General features: G+C 33.4%; 2 long non-coding RNA genes across 2 annotated transcripts; both read right to left on the bottom strand.

Annotated features, from left to right (window-relative positions):
- On the bottom strand, positions 3,749 to 5,047 carry LOC110266577. Its single transcript, XR_002353993.1, has 2 exons — positions 4,991 to 5,047; positions 3,749 to 3,948 (listed from the first exon to the last, which is right to left on the bottom strand). It is a non-coding gene; the product is annotated as an uncharacterized LOC110266577 (long non-coding RNA).
- Positions 5,950 to 6,729, bottom strand: LOC107617130. Its single transcript, XR_001614816.2, has 3 exons — positions 6,690 to 6,729; positions 6,287 to 6,368; positions 5,950 to 6,041 (listed from the first exon to the last, which is right to left on the bottom strand). It is a non-coding gene; the product is annotated as an uncharacterized LOC107617130 (long non-coding RNA).

Genomic DNA, 7,845 nt, shown 5'->3' with positions numbered 1-7,845 from the left:
ATTATTTCTCCTTTGATGATAAACGGGATTATTATTTGAGGGTACCTACCAAAATGTTAATGGCTTCCAAAATATGTCTCCCCAAATGTACTAATCAACCTTTGTTGTAATTTTCAAGGCACATGCATGGCACTTGGTCTTGTTAGTTTTCCGTCTTCTGCTGTCCTCTCATTTGAGGACTGGTTACCATGTTTAGTTATCTAAAATAGTGCACCCTCTATAATTTCTTTCTCTGTCATCTTCACTAGGAAATGAATATATAATGTAATTAATATATACATGTAATTTTGGAAATTTCCATGCGCGGATATATCATGATTATTTACCACCTCAAATAGTTGGATCATATGTTTAAAGTTTGTCCACTTAAAGTTTTATAATATGTTCAATTTTCAATATAGATTATTGATGATAAGCTTTAATCTTAGATATTAATGTGGAATACATATATATTCTTACATCAAAAAATATAACACAGGCAGCCTAATCTAATAATTATATCTATGAATAATTCTATAATTTTAATTAATAACTTCAAAATTACACAAAAATAATTTAACTATTGCTCTAAAACTTTTCTCCTCTTAATAAGTTTACATATATGTTCGTGCGTGAAATTTCGAACAATTCTTTAAATATATAATTTTGGACTAACTACGGCTTGATTTAGTAAACTTTTTATTTTTTAAAAAATAATCTATGAAAAATATTTTTTAAAAGATTATCTTTTTCTTTTAAGTTGTACCATCTCTATTTAATAAATCAAACTAAAAATAACTTTCAATAAACATAAAAAAACAATTGCATTTAAAAAATAATTTTTAAAATTTAAAAAGATTATAATAAACATAAATATAAGATTATATCAGATTGTTTAATTTTAATAAATATAAACCAACTTAAAAAACTCTTTATTAAACACATTCAACTTTTAAAATTAAAATTACAAACATAAGTACATTATTTTTTTATTTACTAAATATAAAACAAGGTATTTATATTTTTAAAAAGAACAAATAACTCTTCAAAACGTTTTAAACCAAGTCTGGCCAAAATATCTCCTAATAGATTCTAAATTTAAGAGAAAAACTCAAGGGTTAATAATTTTATTTTATATTGACTAATATTTTTAGTCATCAACTCAATATTTTTAGTTTAGTAACCTAATAATATACTTTTAGACTTTAGCCAATATTTTTCAATAATAGTAACTAATTATAAATTATTGACCAAAAATAATAAAATTCTATTAGTCCTCTAACATTACTCTAAATTTTATTCACTCAAAAGGTGAGTATTATTTTGAGAATTTAAAGCAAAGAATTATTTTTACATTAAGGTATAAATAACTATATATATTATTATAATATATATCTATTACATTTTTTATAGATGCCATTAATTAAAACCAATGCTATCGAATATACTCACTTTTAGAGTTTGTACTCGATGCCTCCGGTATGAGTTGAGTGATAGATCGAAAATTTGCGAGTCGAGACGGATGCCGGGCTATCTCACTGGAGCAATGAGGGGGGAAGCAATGAGGGGGGAAGGTACCTGTAAAGACACTCCGACGCTTAAGTCAGAATGGATCTAAGAGGTATAAGGTGTGTAGAATGAGTGAATACCTGGAGGGACCTGGATTCTTTATTTATAGGTGATGGTAGTTATCTTATCTTATCTTGTTTGGCTAAGATAAGGGAGACGTTTGAATTCAAAAGTTGGTTAGAAGTTCTAATAGATCAGTTTCGGACATTCTGAAAGGGTAATGTGATTCGGATCCGGATTACATACCGAGTTTAGAAGTTATGCCGGATGTAGAATCTGTGGGTCCGATCCGTAACAGAGTTCATAGAATTCATTTTGATAACTATTTAAAACATATAATTATTTTAAGAGACAAAAATTAAAATGATTCCATCATATAATCATAAAAAGAAAAATTATATTATAATTAATAAAAATATTTGATATTTTTTAGTTATATGTATTTAATAATATTTATATTTATATTAATAATTATGAATAATAAAAATATAATTAATTTAAATATAAGTGAGTATAAAATTAAAATATCTAATAAAATTATTGTACGTTTTTACTATATAATTAATAAGTAGCTTATAGAATGGCAAGGAACAACATAACTTAGTAGTAAAGGGAGCATGCATCGATTTTAGAATTTTCATCCGAACAGTTCAGTCGGACCAGTTTATACCAATTTTGATAGGTTCTCGCCATCTTTTACTACAAAAAGCGCTGTGAAATTCGTTTAGTCAAATCGTTACTGGTAGATTCCCATTTTCGACGGTAATACTTAGATTAAAAATGGGAGAAATAGGCGCAAAATTTAGCATGAGATTTACTGTCAGAACAATCTACCAGTAAACTCATTTTTGTGAAACGCTGCATTTTGGTGACCCGAAACGAGTTACCAGCGGATTTATCCGATGGTAAATCCGACGGTAACGAGCCCTAAAATTTAAAGCGTGAATCCTCTCTCTCTTCATTTTGAAATTCTCTCTCTCTCTCTCTCTCTTTCTCTCTCTCTAACCTCTTTTCTCCATGTCCCTCCTGTAGCTGTCTCCTCTCCCCTCCGTTAATAGTGACTCCTTTTTTCTCTCTGTTCGTCTGCCACCGCCGTCCAGCACCGACGCCGTTGCCGTCCATCACCAACGCGACTCCCACTTTCTCTTTGTTCGCCTTTCAAGTTTTATGGTCCCTCTTTTTTCTTGTTTAAGTTAATTTAGGATTTAGTTATTATAAGTTAATTTAGGTTTGATTATTATATTCTAATTTAGGGTTTAGGGTTAAGATAATTTAGAATTTAGGATTTGGTTATCATATGCTAAGATTTAAGATGAAGTTTATTTAGTATTTAGGAATTAGTGATATGTTAATTTAGGATTTAGGATTTGATTATTATATGCTAATTTAAGGTTCAAGGTTAAAGTTAATTATTTAAGATTTAGGATGAAGTTAATTTAGGAATTAGAAATTAATTATATGTTAACTTAGAATTTAAGAAGAAGTGTAAGATGCTTGAATTTTGAAGTAGGAAATGTACCAAGAAAACGTTATAAGCCTTAAGTTAATATAATCACTACAAAAAAAACACCCATTTAGGTACACTTGAAAAGTGTAGCCAAAAGTGAAAAAAAATGATTCCTTAGGCTACGGCTACGCTTTCTGGGCTACGGCTACGCTTTTTGAGGTGATTCCTATTCGGCCGTTGCCTATTCTCAAAGGCTACGCTTTTCTGCACCAAGGGTTACGCTTTTGGTATTTGGAAATAGGGTGTGCTTTTCAAGTGATGCTGTTCAGAACCAAAGGCTACGCTTTTCAGCTTCCATTTTTAACAGAATAGGCTACGCTTTTCAGTGCTACTGCATCACCTGTAAAGCGTAGCCACATTGTATACCATGGCTACCCTTTATAAGTGTAGCCTTAGGTCCCTCGTTTTTTTTTTTGTATACCATAGCTACTGTATATAAGTGTAGCCTTAGATCCATCATTGCTTTTTTTTTTATTTTCTGTGTATATATATATATATTTTTTTTCTAAAACCTAATATTTAATAATATAATTATATATATAATCCTATATTTTTAATTAAATTAGTAAAATATTATTAAATAAAAATAAATACATAATAATACAATTCAATATTCTTGAAATAATAAAATTATCCTTAAACAAAATTTAAGTTGCCATAATAAATTAGCAGTCATAAGATCTTCTATTTGAGAATAATACAAATTATTTTTTAAAAATAAATTACTTCCAAATCAATTGCACATGTACAGGGCGAGGTGGTTATCTTTCTTTTTGTAGATCAGATGTTGGTACTGCCTGCTCTGATTGAGGCATGGCTGACTGATTTTGGCGCATTTTTTTATTTGAGAGTATGCTTCTAATAATCCTTGCATTACCTTCATGCCTCTGATTCTGCTTCAGAGGTGTTGAGCCAGCAATTATTTTGGCTGAAGATGTTACATTATTCTACTCTAATAAACTATCTAAATCAAACTAAATCAGACTCCTGCACAATAAAAAACCCATCAAAATATGAAGTGATAGCATGATCATACATGATAAGTACTTTTTAGCATGATCATACATAATAAATTCACTATCTACAATCCCCAGTACAGATGCACAATTCTTTGACCATCTATGACAAACTAGTTATTGCTATTTTTTAAACATAGGATATTATTTCTTAACTTACTATTCACCTTCATGATGCTCAAATGAATGTGAAAACATTGGATATAGCACAGGCATTAGAAATGATGTCACACACACGCATACAAAGTAAGATTATAGATAGGACAAGTATTTAAGAATGGATATTTTATATGGTGCCAATACTAGACAATGATATAGCATTCATTGATAAAATTAGGATCCAGCCAACACATAAAGTAACATTCTTAAGGAGAATATGAAATCATCACAGCACCTCTTAAATAAAACCACAAAGTAGCACCAATCCACGGTTGAAGGGGAAGATGGAGGAAAAAGTGCTTTCATTCTCAGCTTAATCATGCAAATACAATACAAACAACATTTGTAACTATTGGAGTATTCAATGGAATGGTGAAATTAAAGCATCTGTTAATTAACCTAAGTGGACATTCGGCACCAAAACAACAGACATTTTTAAAGCATCCTTGCTTGCTAGCCAACCAAAATCAATTAAAAGAGCAAATTTCACGACCAATTATATCATGATTTATAAATGTCAATGCTACGAAACTGTGCCTCAACCAATCAAGCATAACCCATGCATCATCAATAATAAAAAGATACATGTGAATGTGCTTCGCATTGCACCCTCTCTTATAAAAAGGACAAGGCAATTTGTTCTCAATTAGAATCTCTTATATCACAGTAATTGGAATTTTAAAAAACATAAACATGAAACAATACAAACAAACTAACTAATCAAGGAAACCAAGATATAGAAATTGGCATAAATTCTCACCTGAAGGAGTTCAGTAATGCTCCTCTGCCTACTCCCAAGTCCCAATCTGATCAGGCCATTGCCACCACCTCTGTTGCCCCACTCAACTGCACCATTCCTCTGCTAAATTACAGTCTCCTCCTTCCCCTCAAACCCACCAGGCTGCACTGAGAATAAGGACCAATTATTTTGTATAAACACTTGCAGGTGAATAGTAAGTTAAAAATTAAAATTATTACAATTAACCAAAAATTCAGTTTTAAAATCATTTTTTAACCAAATGGGCACCAAAAATTTTCAATCAATCTTACTTGAAAGACACAAGATTCTGCAAAACCACTATTTTTCAAACACAACATAATGATCAGAGAAATTAAAGCTGTATACTTACATTTTTCAGCAAGAGCTTGTTGGGCAGTCCCTTACAAAAGGCCAAAATACCCACAGTTGTTACATCTTCCACCACTGCCTCCGCCATCGTATCTACCACCGCAGCTGTAGCAAGCACCATCACCACTGCCTCCTCCTCCTCTGTAAGGCCCACATCGGTTGGGGAGGGGAACGAAGCATGCCTTATAAGGGTGTGGATACCTCTCCCTAGCATGACGCGTTTTGACGAGTGAGTGTGGGGAGCTTCGGCTATCATCCCTATCGTCAAAGGCAAAACTGTGAGGCCTTGTGTGCCAAAGCGGACAATATCGTGCTAGTGGGTCGTTTGGGCTATTACAGATGGTATCAGAGCCAGAACCTGGATTGATGTGCCAGCGAGGACACTGGACTCCCTTAGGGGGGTGGATTGTAAGGCCCACATCGGTTGGGGAGGGGAACGAAGCATGCCTTATAAGGGTGTGGATACCTCTCCCTAGCATAACGCATTTTGACGAGTGAGTGTGGGGGGCTTCGGCTATCATCCCTATCGTCAAAGGCAAAACCGTGAGGCCTTGTGTGCAAAGCGGACAATATCGTGCTAGCGGGTGGTCTGGGCTGTTACATCCTCTGTATCCACCACCACGCGAAATAACCGCGACTACCACTGCCATAGCTCTTGAATGGCTCTCACAAAAAGCTTTTCCTACAAAAATTTAAATTCAAAATAAGCATGATTACAAGAAAGGCATCAAGCTGATATCCATTTACATAGAATCAGCTTCATAATCCACAATGCATTACAATTTCTAAGAGTTGCATCAAAACCGAAGTTCATATTCTTTCTACAAAAGCATCGCAAACAGAAGTCTTTTATGGAAAATAGCACAACTCAAATTTTATTATTTTTATTACAACAATTATATTAAATCAAACATAGTAGAAACACACCAGCCAAGAAGAAACACCAGGCCATTCAGGATACAAATGAATACAAAAGTGCTTTTCCATCCAGGATTGGTGTAAATAGAAGCTGCAAAATGAATATGAATTTTAATAACAAAAAGATAAAGCACCAAACCATGTTTTTAATTAATGCATGAAAATCAGTTCAATAGTTCATAGCCCCAGAAGTAAAGATAAGATATCCACATGTTTTCTTTTTTCTCTAAATTTGCTTCGTCAAAATTCAAAATGTGGACATTGCTTTTACACACATCAACCTTGATATGTAGACTATTAATCACAATTCCAACAGTTTCGATCAATGGCTTTGCAAGCTTAGCAAACATCAAAATACTCATTTCATTTGTGTCCCAATCTAAACCCAATTTTAGGACTCGCTGTGAAATACCAAGAAAATGCTCATTTCATTTGTGTTTGAATCAAAACCTAATCATGTGAAATATTCTTAATAAAATATCTAAAATTATTATTTTTCAGGTTATAATATTAAAATGTGAAGGAAGTAAAACCTGATCAATGATAGTTGACCATCACATCCCTTGAAGACCCACACTAGGAGGGCATGAACCCAATGAAAACTCCTGCAGCTCAACACTTTCCTACATAATGATTTCCCTAGTTTAGCATCCACATATGAAATTTCCAGCACCTCTTGCTTCTGTTTATGCCAAACACAGAAAGGAATCATAACAAATTGAGAATCAGAAGGCGAAACTCCCAAAATTAAAAAACCTCCTTCCTCCCTTCGAGCTCCTCGGCGGGGGCACAGAATCCCGACGGTGGCAGAACGGCGACTGAAACAAGCCCTAGCAGTGGTGGTGGAGTTTCAGCGGCAACGGAGCACCTCCTTTTTCTCTCCTCCATCGCATTTCCTCTCATCGTCAAGCTCTCTCTCTCACTGGCGCTCGACGATGACGGCGAAGGCGGCGGAGCCCTAGACGGCATCGTACTCTCTTTCCTTCCTTCCTTTATCCTCTTTGATTTCTTCTCTCTTTTGTGTTTGTGTATGTTGAGTGAGGATGAGAGTGTGTGCTACACTGCTACGTGAGTAAGGGGGAAGGCCAAAATTTTTTTTTACTAAGTGTTTATTGAGGATTCTCATATTAGGAGACATTTTAAAAGCGCACCTGAAACAGAATAAATAAGCTACTCTTTAAAAGCGTTCCCTTTGATGAGAAAAGTGTATTCATAGATATTTAGATAAGGCTACGTTTTATAAGTGATTTTTATAATACCTAAGGAGACACTTTTCAAGTATTGCCACAACTATGTTTCCTATTGTCATGTAAAAAAGTAACACGTTGAAAAGCGTAGCCTATTCTATGAATAGGCTACGCTTTGCAAATGTAGTTTAAAAAAAGTGTGGCTAAATGGGTATTTTTCTTGTAGTGAATATAGTTAACTATATATGCAGTGTTTAATAATAACAATAGTTAACTCTAAAGCTTGTAAAATTTGTAGGTTGAGTCTCTTTTTGCTTCTTATTCAATCTCAAGAACTAATTAACCTTGCTAACTAGATAGTTTTGTTTTTCTTGAGGTAGG

Source organism: Arachis ipaensis, chromosome B09 (genome assembly GCF_000816755.2).
Source record: "Arachis ipaensis cultivar K30076 chromosome B09, Araip1.1, whole genome shotgun sequence".
Lineage (NCBI taxonomy): Eukaryota > Viridiplantae > Streptophyta > Magnoliopsida > Fabales > Fabaceae > Arachis > Arachis ipaensis.
Note: the sequence above shows the minus strand (reverse complement) of the source record. Positions and strands in the feature narration are given on the sequence as shown.